The 15,000-nt window shown below is 59.3% G+C and overlaps 1 non-coding gene across 1 annotated transcript; it reads right to left on the reverse strand.

Moving 5' to 3' along the window:
- Positions 1-2,095: 2,095 nt before the first annotated feature.
- Positions 2,096-2,214, reverse strand: LOC131863262 (5S ribosomal RNA). The gene has a single exon (XR_009362194.1). It is a non-coding gene; the product is annotated as a 5S ribosomal RNA (ribosomal RNA).
- Between the last annotated feature and the right edge of the window lie 12,786 nt (positions 2,215-15,000).

The following is a 15,000-nucleotide window of genomic DNA, read 5'->3' on the forward strand; positions in this document are numbered from 1 at the left end:
GGTGCGCAACGCCGGTGCGAACCCGGGAGCGCCCCGATGTGTGCTCCAAGGTGCGGCGTGCACGAAGTCGGACCCCGGTTTGCCCCGGGTGCGCACCTCGCGTGCACCTTGGTGCGCACACCTTGGCTGGGTTGCGCGGCCTGGTGGGCACCATGGTGCGCACCAAGGAGCGCTCCGAAGTGTGCTCCAAGGTGCGGCGTGCACGAAGTCGGAGCCCGGTTTGCCCCGGGTACGCACCTCGCGTGCACCTTCGCCGGGGTGGGCACCTCGGCTGGGTTGCGCGCCCTGGTGCGCACCAAGGAGCGCTCCGAAGTGTGCTCCAAGGTGCGGCGTGCACGAAGTCGGAGCCCGGTTTGCCCCGGGTGCGCACCTCGCGTGCACCTTCGGCGGGGTTGCGCGCCCTGGTGGGCACCATGGTGCGCACCAAGGAGCGCTCCGAAGTGTGCTCCAAGGTGCGGCGTGCACGAAGTCGGAGCCCGGTTTGCCCCGGGTGCGCACCTCGCGTGCACCTTCGGCGGGGTTGCGCGCCCTGGTGGGCACCATGGTGCGCACCAAGGAGCGCTCCGAAGTGTGCTCCAAGGTGCGGCGTGCACGAAGTCGGAGCCCGGTTTGCCCCGGGTGCGCACCTCGCGTGCACCTTCGCCGCGGTGGGCACCATGGCGTGCACGAAGTCGGAGCCCGGTTTGCCCCGGGTGCGCACCTCGCGTGCACCTTCGCCGGGGTGGGCACCTCGGCTGGGTTGCGCGCCCTGGTGCGCACCAAGGAGCGCTCCGAAGTGTGCTCCAAGGTGCGGCGTGCACGAAGTCGGAGCCCGGTTTGCCCCGGGTGCGCACCTCGCGTGCACCTTCGCCAGGGTGGGCACCTCGGTGCGCACACCTTCTCAATGTTTTCTTGCCTTTTCTGGAAATTGGTGAAGGCAGCGCATCAAAGGTGCGCACCTCGGTGTGCTCCGAGGTGCGAACCCGAGAGCGCTCCGAGGTGCCCACGAAGTCGAAAGTCGGGTTAATTGCATTGTTTTCCCCGGGTGCGCTCCGAGGTGCGCAACATCGGCGCGCACCAAGGAGGGCTCCGAAGTGTGCTCCAAGGTGCGCACGATGGCGTGCACCTCTGGTGCGCACGATTCGGAGCTCGGTTTGACCGGGGTGCGCACACCTTGGCTGGGTTGCGCACCTTTTGTGCGCTCCAAGGTGCGCACGAAGTCGGAGCTCGGTTTGCCCCGGGTGCGCACCTTCGCCAGGGTGCGCACCTTGATGCGCACGCCTTGGCTGGGCTGCGCACCTTGGTGGGCGCCATGGTGCGCACCTTTCGTGCGCTCCAAGGTGCGCACGAAGTCGGAGCTCGGTTTGCCCCGGGTGCGCACCTTGGTGGGCGCCATGGTGCACTCCGAGGTGCCCAAGATTGGTGCGCACCAAGGAGCGCTCCGAAGTGCGCTCCAAGGTGCGCGCGAAGTCGAAAGTTGGGTTAATTGTCCGGTTTGCCTCGGGTGCGCACCTTGCGTGCACCTTCGCCAGGGTGGGCGCCTTGGTGCGCACACCTTGGCTGGGCTGCGCACACCTTGGCACCCGCGTTTCCTTCATTTTAAATTTTTTTTTTTTACAATCTCTCAAGTGGGAAATTCTATAATCTCAACTTTTTTTGCCTTTTCAGGAAACTTTTGAATGGAGCGCATCATTGGTGCGCTCCGAAGTGTGCTCCAAAGCTCTCTCCAGCTGCGTGCACCTGCCCCGGCCGCGCACCCGGCCCCGCCCAGCTTCGCTCACCTGTCCCGGGCGTCTGGTGCGGAACCTTAGAGTAAGAAACATCACCGTGCACCTTGGCCAACGTGCGCGACTCGACCGAGCGCGCACTGGCCGAGGTGCACACCGATTTCACCTGGGTGCGCGCGCAGCACCTCGGGCGCACCGGGGTGCGCGCACAACGCCCGGGTTGCACCGTGGCCTGTGTGCTCGGGGTGCCTCGGGTGCGCGCTCGGTGTCGCCCCCGCGCGCGCGGTAGTGCGGGCAGCGCACCCCGGCCCGGCCCGGCCCCGACGAGAACGCAAACGGGCAAAAGGTTTATTCAAATAGCATTGCGACGCCCGGCGAAAAACTAAAAAAGGGTGCAACACCGGGACTTCCCGGGAGGTCACCCATCCCAGTACTACTCCGGCCCAAGCGCGCTTAACTGCGGAGTTCTGATGGGATCCGGTGCACTAATGCTGGTATGATCGCACCCGTTATGAGCTTGTCGCAGTGTGTACTTAGCAAACCGCGACCCACGTGCGAATCCACCCCGGCCACCCACCCCCGTCGAGGTGCACACCCTCCCTCGCGAAGTGCGCCCCGTTCGCCAAGTGTGAGCCCTGCCCGGGTGCGCGCACCTTGCTAGGGCGTCGGGTGTGCACCCGGCCCGGCCTACGTGCGTGCACCTGGAGGGGGCGTCGTGTGCGTGCAGTGTCCCGTCTGCAACGCGGTGCCCACACACCACCTCGGGCGCAACGACCTGCGCTCACATGTGGGCCGAGTGCACCTTGGTGCATGTTCGGGGCGCCTCGGGTGCACGCTCGATCTTGCCCCGGTGCACCAAGGCGCTCGGTTTGCCCCGGGTGCGCACTTGGTGCAAGGTGGGCACCCAAAATAGGGATCAAGCACCAAAACACAAGTTTCGGGATGCAAAATGGGACCCAAGGACCACAAATGCGTTCCAAGACCCATGATGGGTCCACGAGAACAAAAATGTGTTCCGAGACTTAATAAACAAATATTGGGTTTTAGGAGAAGAAACATGCTCTGATGCCCAAAACGAGAATCGACCCCGAAAAGGCCACAGGCCAAAAGTGGGATGCGAGACAAAAAAAAATGGGACCCGAGGACCAAAATTGGGTTCCCAGGTCGAAGACAGGGCAACCGGACAAGAAACGACCTCTAAGGCTCGAAATGAGTCCCGACGACTAAAACTTGACAAGAAGCACCCATCAGGCACCCAACTCGACACCCATGGGATGCCGACCCACCCGGGCTTCCACCTAGCACACCTTGGCACCCACCCACCCTCGCACCCAACCTCGCACCCAACTTAGCACCTTTGAACCCACATTGGCACTCACCCTGACCCTGGCACCTTGGAACCCACATTGGCACTCACCTTGACCCTGGCACCCACCTTTGCACTCACCTTGGGACCCACCCTGGCTCCCACCTCGGCACCCACCCAGACACCCACCTTGGTTCCTTGGCACCCACCTTGGATCCTTGGCACCCACCCCGACACCCACCTTGGCACGCAACTTGGCTACTTGCCACCCACCTTGGCTCCTTGACGCCCACCCCGACAACCACCCCGTGACCTACCCTGGCTAGGGTTGGTGCACACCCACCCTGGTGCCCACCTTGGCACCCACCCTATGACCCACCTTGGCACGCACCTTAGTACCCACCCCGTTACCCACCCTAGGACCCACCCCGTGACCCACCTTGGCCAGGGTGGGTGCACCCACCCTGGTGCCCACCTTGGCACCCACCCATCCTAGCACCCAGCCTGTGACCGGGCTTGGAACCCAACCTTGCACCCGCACCCGTCTTGGCCAGTGTGGGTGCGCACCCATCCTGGCACCCACGTTGTGACACACCCTTTAACCCACGCACCCTAGCACCCACGTTGGCACCCACCTTGGAACCCAACCTAGCAACTTGGCACCCACCCCGTGACCCACCTTGGCATCCACCATAGCAGTCGCCGACTTGGCACCCACCTCGGCACCCACCTTGACACTTGTGGACCCACCTTGCCACTCACCCTAGCATCGACCCATCCTAGCACCCACCCTGGCACCTTTGCACCCTAGCACTCACCCATCCTAGCACCTAACCTGTGACCCACCTTGACACTCACCCTCGCACCCACCTTGGAACCCAACCTAGCACCCACCCACCCTGACACCAACCCTAGCACCTACCCACCCTTGCACCCACCCTGTGACCCATCTTGGCACCCACCCATCCTACCACTCAACCTATCACCCACCTTCTCACCCACCTTGGCATCCACCTTAGCACCCACCCACACTGGCACCTTGGCACCCACCTCGGGCAAGGTGGGTGCACACCCACCCTGGCACCCAATTTAGAACCCACCGAGCATGTTACCCACCTTGGCACCCACATTGCAGCCCACCCTAGTACCCACCCTATGACCCACATTGGCATCCACACCCTAGCACCCAGGCACCTCGACACCCGCCTTGACACCCACCCTAGCACTGAACCTGTGACCCACCTTGGAACTCACCCTAGAACCCACCCACCCTGTGAACCACCTTGGCATCCACCTTAGCACCCACCCACCTTGGCACCCACTCTAGCACTCACCCATCCTAACACCCAACTTGTTACCCACCTTGGCACCCGCCCTCGCGTCCACCTTGAAACCCACCCTAGCACCCACCCACGCAGGAGCCCACCTTGGCACCCAACCTAACACCCACGCATCCTGGCACCCAACTTGTGACCCACCTTGGAACCCACCCTAGTACCCACCTTTGAACCCACTATATCACCAACCCACCTTGGCACCCACCCTATGACCCTCTTTGGAATCCACCCTAGCACGCACCCACCCTGGCACCCACCATGGAGCGCACCCTAGCACCCACCCACCTCGGCACGCACCTCAACACCCACCTTGGTGTGCGCACTGCGCCAACCTCTCAAAGACCCTATGTGGTGCGCTCCAAAGTGTACACCTTTGGTGCGCTCCAAGGTGCGCACCTTTGGTGCACACCGAGGTGCACACCAAAGTGCACCGAGGTGAGCACCAAAGTGCACTCCAGGGTGCACACCAAGGCGTGCACCTTTGGTGCGGTCAATGCAAACGAATTCGGAAGTTGGGGTCGATGTCCTAATCGCTGCTGCAGACTACACGTATGAGAATCGGACAAATAGCTTTATATAGGGGAGGTGTTGCGTTTGATGGGTCGACTCCCCTGGTTGTGTGCACTGCACCAACTTCAAAGACCCTGTCTTGTTTAAGAAGTCAAAAGTTGGGGTGGATGTCCTAATCATTGCTGCAGTCTACGCATGTATGAGAATCAGACAAATAGCTTATATAGGGGAGGTGTTGCATTCGGTGGGTTGACTCCCCTGGTTGTGCGCACTGCGCCAACCTCAAAGACCCCGCATAGCAGAAGAAGTCGGAAGTCGGATTTTGGTGAGCACCAAGGCGTGCACCTTTGGTGCGGTCAACGCAGACGAATTCAGAAGTTGGGGTGGATGTCCTAATCGTTGTTGCAGGCTACACATGTATGAGAATCAGACAAATAGCTTATATAGGGGAGGTGTTGGGTTTGATGGGTCAACTCCCTTGGTTGTGCGCATTACGCCAACCTCAAAGACCTTGTTTTCGTTAAGAAGTCAAAAGTTGGGGTCAATGTCCTAATGGCTCCTGCAGGCTACACATGTATGAGAATCGGACAAATAGCTTATATAGGGGAGGTGTTGGGTTTGATGGGTCGACTCCCCTGGTTGTGCGCATTACGTCAACCTCAAAGACCTTGTTTTCGTTAAGAAGTCAAAAGTTGGGGTCGATGTCCTAATTGCTCCTGTAGACTACACATGTATGAGAATCAGACAAATAGCTTATATAGGGGAGGTGTTGGGTTTGATGGGTTGACTCCCCTAGTTGTTCGCATTACACCAACCTCAAAGACCTTGTTTTCGTTTAGAAGCCGAAAGTTGGGGTCGATGTCCTAATTGCTCCTGCAGGCTACGCATGTATGAGAATCAGACAAATAGCTTATATAGGGGAGGTGTTGGGTTTGATGGGTCGACTCCCCTGGTTGTGCGCATTGCGCCAACCTCAAAGACCCTGCATTGCGGATGAAGTCGAAAGTCAGAGTTTGGTGTGCTACAAGGTGTGGTCGAAGGTGCTCACCTAGGTGTGCACCTTTGGAGCACAGGAAAAGTGCCCTCCAAAAGTGCGCACCTTTGGAGTGCACAAAAGTGCCCTCCAAAAGTGCGCACCTTTGGAGCGCAGAAAAGTGCCCTCCAAAAAGTGCCCTCCAAAAGTGCGCACCTTTGGAGCGCAGAAAAGTGCCCTCCAAAAAGTGCCCTCCAAAAGTGCGCACCTTTGGAGCGCAGAAAAGTGCCCTCCAAAAAGTGCCCTCCAAAAGTGCGCACCTTTGGAGCGCAGAAAAGTGCCCTCCAAAAAGTGCCCTCCAAAAGTGCGCACCTTTGGAGCGCAGAAAAGTGCCCTCCAAAAAGTGCCCTCCAAAAGTGCGCACCTTTGGAGCGCAGAAAAGTGCCCTCCAAAAAGTGCCCTCCAAAAGTGCGCACCTTTGGAGCGCAGAAAAGTGCCCTCCAAAAAGTGCCCTCCAAAAGTGCGCACCTTTGGAGCGCAGAAAAGTGCCCTCCAAAAAGTGCCCTCCAAAAGTGCGCACCTTTGGAGCGCAGAAAAGTGCCCTCCAAAAAGTGCCCTCCAAAAGTGCGCACCTTTGGAGCGCAGAAAAGTGCCCTCCAAAAAGTGCCCTCCAAAAGTGCGCACCTTTGGAGCGCAGAAAAGTGCCCTCCAAAAGTGCGCACTTTTGGTGCGCACCAAGGCGCTGGTTCGGTCGTTGCAGGCGAGTTCGGAAGTTGGGGTCGATGTCCTGAGCGGAGGTGCAAACTACACAGGTGTCGGAATCGGACAAATAGCTTATATAGGGGAGGTGTATGCTTCGATGGGTCGACTCCCCAGGTTGAGCGCACCGCGCCAACCTCAAAGACCCTACGGTATGGATGAAGTCGGAAGTTGGGTCCGATGACCGATTCGATTAGTAGGTATGCTCATGAGGTCGGAATTTGGGTCCGATGACCTGCCATGTGCAGGAAGGCGAATGTTGACACTGTGCGTTGCAAGGTGCACACCAAGGCGCTGGTGCGGTCTTTTTAGTCGAGTTCGGAAGTTGGGGTCGATGTCCTGATCGGAGGTGCAAGCTACACAGGTGTGGGAATCGGACAAATAGCTTATATAGGGGAGGTGTATGCTTCGTTGGGTCGACTCCCCGGGTTGAGCGCACCGCGCCAACCTCAAAGACCCTACGGTATGGATGAAGTCGGAAGTTGGGTCCGATGACCGATTCGATATGTAGGCATACTCGCGAGGTCGGAATTTGGGTCCGATGACCTGCCACGTGCAGGAAGGCGAATGTTGGCACTGTGCGTTGCAAGGTGCGCACCAAGGCGCTGGTTCGGTCGTTGGAGGCGAGTTCGGAAGTTGGGGTCGATGTCTTGATCGGAGGTGCAAACTACACAGGTGTGGGAATCGGACAAATAGCTTATATAGGGGAGGTGTATGCTTCGTTGGGTCGACTCCCCGGGTTGAGCGCACCGCGCCAACCTCAAAGACCCTACGGTATGGATGAAGTCGGAAGTTGGGTCCGATGACCGATTCGATATGTAGGCATACTCGCGAGGTCGGAATTTGGGTCCGATGACCTGCCATGTGCAGGAAGGCGAATGTTGGGACTGTGCGTCGCAAGGTGCGCACCAAGGCGCTGGTGCCGTCGTTGCAGTCGAGTTCGGAAGTTGGGGTCGATGTCCTGGTCAGAGGTGCAAACTACACAGGTGTGGGAATCGGACAAATAGCTTATATAGGGGAGGTGTATGCTTCGATGGGTCGACTCCCTGGGTTGAGCGCACCGCGCCAACCTCAAAGACCCTACAGTATGGATGAAGTCGGAAGTTGGGTCCGATGACCGATTCGATACGTAGGCATATTGGCGAGGTCTGAATTTGTGTCCGATGACCTGCCATGCGCAGGAAGGCGGAATTTGGGTCCGATGACCGAGTTGATGGCGTGCCATGCGCAGAAAGGCGGAATTTGGGTCCGATGACCGAGTTGATGTTGATGGCCCGCCATGCACAGGAAGGCGGAATTTGGGTCCGATGACCGATTTGAAGGCGTGCCATACGCAAAAAGGCGGAGTTTGGGTCCGATGACCGAGTTGATATTGATGGCCCGCCATGCGCAGGAAGGCGGAATTTGGGTCCGATGACCTGACATACGCATGGAGTCCGACTCGGGGGCCGATGTTCGATTCGATGACTTGCATTGTGGGTAAAGTCGGAAGTTGTGGTCTTTGACCCGATTCGATGACCAGACTTCGGCTGCTTGAGAATCGGACAAATAACTTATATAGGGGAGGTAGTGTTCTCGAGCATCCTCCCCCCGTGCCCGTTTATGTCGATTGATGCTGGTGCTCGACTGGTTGGAGCGCTCGGATGCAAAAATCTTGCACCAGGATTTATCGATTGTGATGGACACGGCAAGTCTCCTGATTGCTATGCAGGAGCTCATCGTGAATCTCTATGCGGCCTTGGTATGGACTCGACCTGCGGAATGGTTCGGCAATGGTAGTCGCTCCAACACGTCCTTGCAATGGCCACAGAGGTGATTCGACTAGAGCTCCAGTCTAGCTTTTGGGTTGCTTGGCGGACTGGTATAGCCGCGATCGAGTTCCGGCCATGAACGTTTTAGATAGCTCTTGGGCTTTCTGGGACGGAAGTCGGAAGTTTGGGCTGTTGTCCGATTTGATGACCATTCTTCGGATGTGTGAGAATCGGACAAATAACTTATATAGGGGACTGTGTTGTCTCACGCAGCCCCCTCCGTGCCCCTCTATCTCGACCGATGTTGGTGCTTGAAAGGGTTGGGATCGCTCGGATTTATAAACGTGCACCACCATTTGTCGAGTGTGAGGGACGCGGCAGGTCTCCTAAATGCTATGCGGGCGCTCTCTGAGAATCTCTATCCGGCCTCGACACAGACTAGTCTTGCTGAATGGTTTGGCACTGGTAGTCGATCCAACACGTCGTTGTTGTGGCCGCCTAGGCGATTCGATTCGAGCCCCCGTCTAGCTTTTGGGTTGCTTGGCGGATTTTGCCCTATCCGCAAGTGAGCTCGGTCCCTAAACGTTCGAGAAACCCGATTGCTATGCGCCGACTCTCTTTCTTGCGAGCCTCCATCTAGCTTTTGGGTCTCTACGGAACGGAAGTCGGAATCTGGGACCGTTGTTTGATTCGACGAGGCAGACTACGGTTGTGCGAGAATCGGACAAATAACTTATATAGGGGAGGTGTTGACTGGAGCATTCTCCCCCGTGCCCCTCTAACTCGACCAATGCTGGCGCTCGAACGGTGGTAGCGCTCGGATTTTCATTGAGCGCCAGCATTGGTCGATTTAGAGGGGCATGCGAGATTCCCGAATGCTATGCGAGGGCTCTAACGGAAATGTCTATTGGTTTCGGTATGGATGCAATTGCGAGTGGTTCGGCAAAGGTAGTCGTTCCGATGCGTCCATGTCGTGGCCAAATCGATAATTCGATTTGAGCCCTCGTATAGCATTTGGGTCTCTCGATGTGATTCCGCATTCCAGTCCCTTTGGGCACTGCTTGAGCCGCATCCCAGGGGGTTCCCTTCCCAATAATCTGCCTCGCAACCCGATTGCTATGCGGTGAGGCTCCTCGGCCGCCTCGGAACTATCTGTGTATCAGACGCATCGCGGGATAAGGGGTTGGCAACGGTAGTCGCCCCAAGCGCGTCCGATGCTTGGACCATTCCGAGGCGGCCCTGAAGCCTCTTCCGTCTAGCCGTTGGGTCCTTCTCGCCGCATCCCTCGCCTCGCACCCCGATTGCTATGCGGTGAGGCTCCTCGGCCGCCTCGGAACTATCTGTGTATCGGACGCGTCGCGGGATAAGGGGTTGTCACTGGTAGTCGCCCCAAGCGCGTCCGATGCTTGGACCATTCCGAGGCGGCCCTGAAGCCTCTTCCGTCTAGCCGTTGGGTCCTTCTCGCCGCATCCCTCGCCTCGCACCCCGATTGCTATGCGGTGAGGCTCCTCGGCCGCCTCGGAACTATCTGTGTATCGGACGCGTCGCGGGATAAGGGGTTGTCATTGGTAGTCGCCCCAAGCGCGTCCGATGCTTGGACCATTCCGAGGCGGCCCTGAAGCCTCTTCCGTCTAGCCGTTGGGTCCTTCTCGCCGCATCCCTCGCCTCGCACCCCGATTGCTATGCGGTGAGGCTCCTCGGCCGCCTCGGAACTATCTGTGTATCGGACGCGTCGCGGGATAAGGGGTTGTCACTGGTAGTCGCCCCAAGCGCGTCCGATGCTTGGACCATTCCGAGGCGGCCCTGAAGCCTCTTCCGTCTAGCCGTTGGGTCCTTCTCGCCGCATCCCTCGCCTCGCACCCCGATTGCTATGCGGTGAGGCTCCTCGGCCGCCTCGGAACTATCTGTGTATCGGACGCGTCGCGGGATAAGGGGTTGTCACTGGTAGTCGCCCCAAGCGCGTTCGATGCTTGGACCATTCCGAGGCGGCCCTGAAGCCTCTTCCGTCTAGCCGTTGGGTCCTTCTCGCCGCATCCCTCGCCTCGCACCCCGATTGCTATGCGGTGAGGCTCCTCGGCCGCCTTGGAACTATCTGTGTATCGGACGCGTCGCGGGATAAGGGGTTGTCACTGGTAGTCGCCCCAAGCGCGTCCGATGCTTGGACCATTCCGAGGCGGACCCGAAGCCTCTTCCGTCTAGCCGTTGGGTCCTTCTCGCCGCATCCTTCGCCTCGCACCCCGATTGCTATGCGGTGAGGCTCCTCGGCCGCCTCGGAACTATCTGTGTATCGGACGCGTCGCGGGATAAGGGGTTGTCACTGGTAGTCGCCCCAAGCGCGTCCGATGCTTGGACCATTCCGAGGCGGACCCGAAGCCTCTTCCGTCTAGCCGTTGGGTCCTTCTCGCCGCATCCCTCGCCTCGCACCCCGATTGCTATGCGGTGAGGCTCCTCGGCCGCCTTGGAACTATCTGTGTATCGGACGCGTCGCGGGATAAGGGGTTGTCACTGGTAGTCGCCCCAAGCGCGTCCGATGCTTGGACCATTCCGAGGCGGACCCGAAGCCTCTTCCGTCTAGCCGTTGGGTCCTTCTCGCCGCATCCCTCGCCTCGCACCCCGATTGCTATGCGGTGAGGCTCCTCGGCCGCCTTGGAACTATCTGTGTATCGGACGCGTCGCGGGATAAGGGGTTGTCACTGGTAGTCGCCCCAAGCGCGTCCGATGCTTGGACCATTCCGAGGCGGACCCGAAGCCTCTTCCGTCTAGCCGTTGGGTCCTTCTCGCCGCATCCCTCGCCTCGCACCCCGATTGCTATGCGGTGAGGCTCCTCGGCCGCCTTGGAACTATCTGTGTATCGGACGCGTCGCGGGATAAGGGGTTGTCACTGGTAGTCGCCCCAAGCGCGTCCGATGCTTGGACCATTCCGAGGCGGCCCCGAAGCCTCTTCCGTGTAGCCGTTGGGTCCTTCTCGCCGCATCCCTCGCCTCGCACCCCGATTGCTATGCGGTGAGGCTCCTCGGCCGCCTTGGAACTGTCTGTGTATCGGACGCGTCGCGGGATAAGGGGTTGTCACTGGTAGTCGCCCCAAGCGCGTCCGATGCTTGGACCATTCCGAGGCGGCCCCGAAGCCTCTTCCGTGTAGCCGTTGGGTCCTTCTCGCCGCATCCCTCGCCTCGCACCCCGATTGCTATGCGGTGAGGCTCCTCGGCCGCCTTGGAACTATCTGTGTATCGGACGCGTCGCGGGATAAGGGGTTGTCACTGGTAGTCGCCCCAAGCGCGTCCGATGCTTGGACCATTCCGAGGCGGACCTGAAGCCTCTTCCCTCTAGCCGTTGGGGCTTTCTCGCCGCATCCCTCGCCTCGCACCCTGATTGCTATGCTGTGAGGCTCCTCGGCCGCCTTGGAACTATCTGTGTATCGGACGCATCGCGGGATAAGGGGTTGGCAGTGGTAGTCGCCCCAAGCGCATCCGATGCTTGGACCATTCCGAGGCGGCCCTGCAGCCTCTTCCGTCTAGCCGTTGGGGCCATCTCGCCGCATCCCCCACCTCGCACCACGATTGCTATGCGGTGAGGCTCCTTGGCCGCCTCGGAACTATCTGTGTATCGGACGCATCGCGGGATAAGGGGTTGTCACTGGTAGTCGCCCCAAGCGCGTCCGATGCTTGGACTATTCCGAGGCGGCCCTGCAGCCTCTTCCGTCTAGCCGTTGGGGCCATCTCGCTGCATCCCCCACCTCCTCGGCCGCCTCGGAACTATCTGTGTATCGGACGCATCGCGGGATAAGGGGTTGGCAGTGGTAGTCGCCCCAAGCGCGTCCGATGCTTGGACTATTCCGAGGCAGCCCTGCAGCCTCTTCCGTCTAGCCTTTGGGGCCATCTCGCCGCATCCCTCGCCTCGCACCCCGATTGCTATGCGGTGAGGCTCCTCGGCCGCCTGGGAACTATCTTCGTATCGGACGCATCGCGGGATAAGGGGTTGTCACTGGTAGTCGCCCCAAGCGCGTCCGATGCTTGGACTATTCCGAGGCGGCCCTGTGGCCTCTTCCGTCTAGCCGTTGGGGCCATCTCGCCGCATCCCCCACCTCGCACCCCGATTGCTATGCGGTGAGGCTCTTCGGCCGCCTTGGAACTATCTTCGTATCGGACGCATCGCGGGATAAGGGGTTGTCACTGGTAGTGGCCCCAAGCGCGTCCGATGCTTGGACTATTCCGAGGCGGCCCTGCAGCCTCTTCCGTCTAGCCGTTGGGGCCATCTCGCCGCATCCCCCACCTCGCACCCCGATTGCTATGCGGTGAGGCTCCTCGGCCGCCTTGGAACTATCTTCGTATCGGACGCATCGCGGGATAAGGGGTTGTCACTGGTAGTCGCCCCAAGCGCGTCCGATGCTTGGACTATTCCGACGCGGCCCTGTGGCCTCTTCCGTCTAGCCGTTGGGGCCATCTCGCCGCATCCCCCACCTCGCACCCCGATTGCTATGCGGTGAGGCTCCTCGGCCGCCTTGGAACCATCTTCGTATCGGACGCATCGCGGGATAGGGGGCTGTCACTGGTAGTCGCCCCAAGCGTGTCCGATGCTTGGACCATTCCTAGGCGGCCCTGAAGCCTCTTCCGTCTAGCCGTTGGGGCCTTCCCGCCCCATCCCTCGCCTCGCACCCCCGATTGCTATGCGGTGAGGCTCCTCGGCCGCCTTGGAACCATCTGTGTATCGGACGCATCGCGGGATAAGGGGTTGGCACTGGCAGTCGCCCCAAGCGCGTCCGATGCTTGGACCATTCCGAGGTGGCCCTGAAGCCTCTTCCGTCTAGCCGTTGGGGCCTTCCCGCCCCATCCCTCGCCTCGCACCCCGATTGATATGCGGTGAGGCTCCTCGGCCGCCTTGGAACTATCTGTGTATCGGACGCATCGCGGGATAAGGGGTTGGCACTGGTAGTCGTCCCAATCGCATCCGATGCTTGGACCATTCCGAGGCGGCCCTGCAGCCTCTTCCGTTTAGCCGTCGGGGCCTTCCCGCCGCATCCCTCGCCTCGCATCCCGATTCCTATGCGGTGAGTCTTCTCGGCCGCCGCGGAACTATACCTGTTATTGCTACTGCATCCTTCGGCTGGTAACCTCCTCTGCCGCCTTGGAACGTTCTCTTTGTCGGACGCGTCGCGGGATAAGGGGTTGGCACTGGTAGTCGCCCCAAGCGCGCCCGATGCATAGACCGCTCCGAGTCGACCTTGCTTTCAGCCTCTCACATGCATAGACCTCTCTGAGTCGACCCTGCAGCCTCTCACGTTTAGCCTTTGGAATCTCGCCTCACAACATGATTGCTATCCTTGATGCATCCCTTGCCTCGAGCCCTGATTGCTTTCTTGGCTGCATCCCTCCTCTCCTCACAGCCCGGTTGTCATCACTGCTTCATCCGTCGCTTCATGCATTCTGGCTGCTGGGCCCTTCCCACCGCACACCTCGATTGCTATCTCTTCTGCATCACACACCCCGATTGCTATCTCTGCTACATCCCTCGGCTCTCACTTCTGCATCCTTCGCCTCACACCTCGATTGCTATCAATGCTGCATCCGTAACCTCACACCCCGATTGCTATGCGGGGAGGCTCCTTGGCCGCCTTGGAAATTTCTGTGTGTCGGACGCACCGCGGGATAAGGGGTTGGCACTGGTAGTCGCCCCAAGTGCGCCCGATTCTTAGACCGCTTCGAGGTGACCTCGTAGCCTCTTTCGTCCAGGCTTCCTGCCTTCAACGCCCTTTTTACACCTCGATTGCTATGCGCGGGCTCGTTGGCGTCTATCACCTCTCTGCGAAGAGTGGCACGATGATTGTTGGGGTAAATCGTAGCAGTCCGATCTCTGGCCTTGGGCCATTGTGAGGGCTGATCGATTTCCTGTGCGCATCTCGTGTTCGCCCAGTAACAGACTCGACGACTTGTAATCGGTCTTGTTCCCGATTGTTCCTGGAGGTAGTCTTCGGAACTCTTGGATTTGACCTGTCACTCGAACTGTCCTCTTCCGAGGATGCTTGTGTGTGTGTGCTTGTGCCATTTCCTTGGCGGTATTAACGAGATATTAAAGAGCGGAGTGAGCGCCTCGCCCAGCTATGTTTGGGGCTCTCACTCCCTTACCCGGTGTGCGACCGCTTTGCACGTAGGTTGCGGAGCATCGCGACTCTTTCGATGTTTGGCGGTTGTCTTCCGGTGATGCGTTGGTCCCGAAGTGCACGTTACTAGCATTTCTGCCATTGTTCTCGATCTTTGGCACGTTCCTTCGTTGCAATTGGATATATATCTCCGTTTATACGCGCAGGCTTCTCCCGCCTATTCAGCGCTGTCCCACTCTCAGCACTCTCGTGGTCTCCTTGGCTTCTCTCTCCCGTGAGCGAGCTCTCTTCTCGAGTCTTTTCCATGTCCCATGGAGGTTGCCTTGCGAAATTCGGGCACACAAACGTGACCGGATAAGAGCGGAATTGCCTATGAGGAGAAGCTCACCTTAGGGAGCAGCAATGCCGAGTGTTTCGACAGAGGGTAGAGGGGGCGTTGTTTGGGCGGTTGCACAAAAGAGTGCTACGTTTGCACTGAAGGTTGCTTCTTCGTCTCCGACGAACTCTTCGAGGCAAAAAAGCTTGTTTACGGGGTCGAGGTGGGACTGTTCGTGCGAGTTGCGC

This window comes from Cryptomeria japonica, unplaced genomic scaffold (assembly GCF_030272615.1).
Source record: "Cryptomeria japonica unplaced genomic scaffold, Sugi_1.0 HiC_scaffold_58, whole genome shotgun sequence".
In the NCBI taxonomy this organism is placed as follows: Eukaryota; Viridiplantae; Streptophyta; class Pinopsida; order Cupressales; family Cupressaceae; genus Cryptomeria; species Cryptomeria japonica.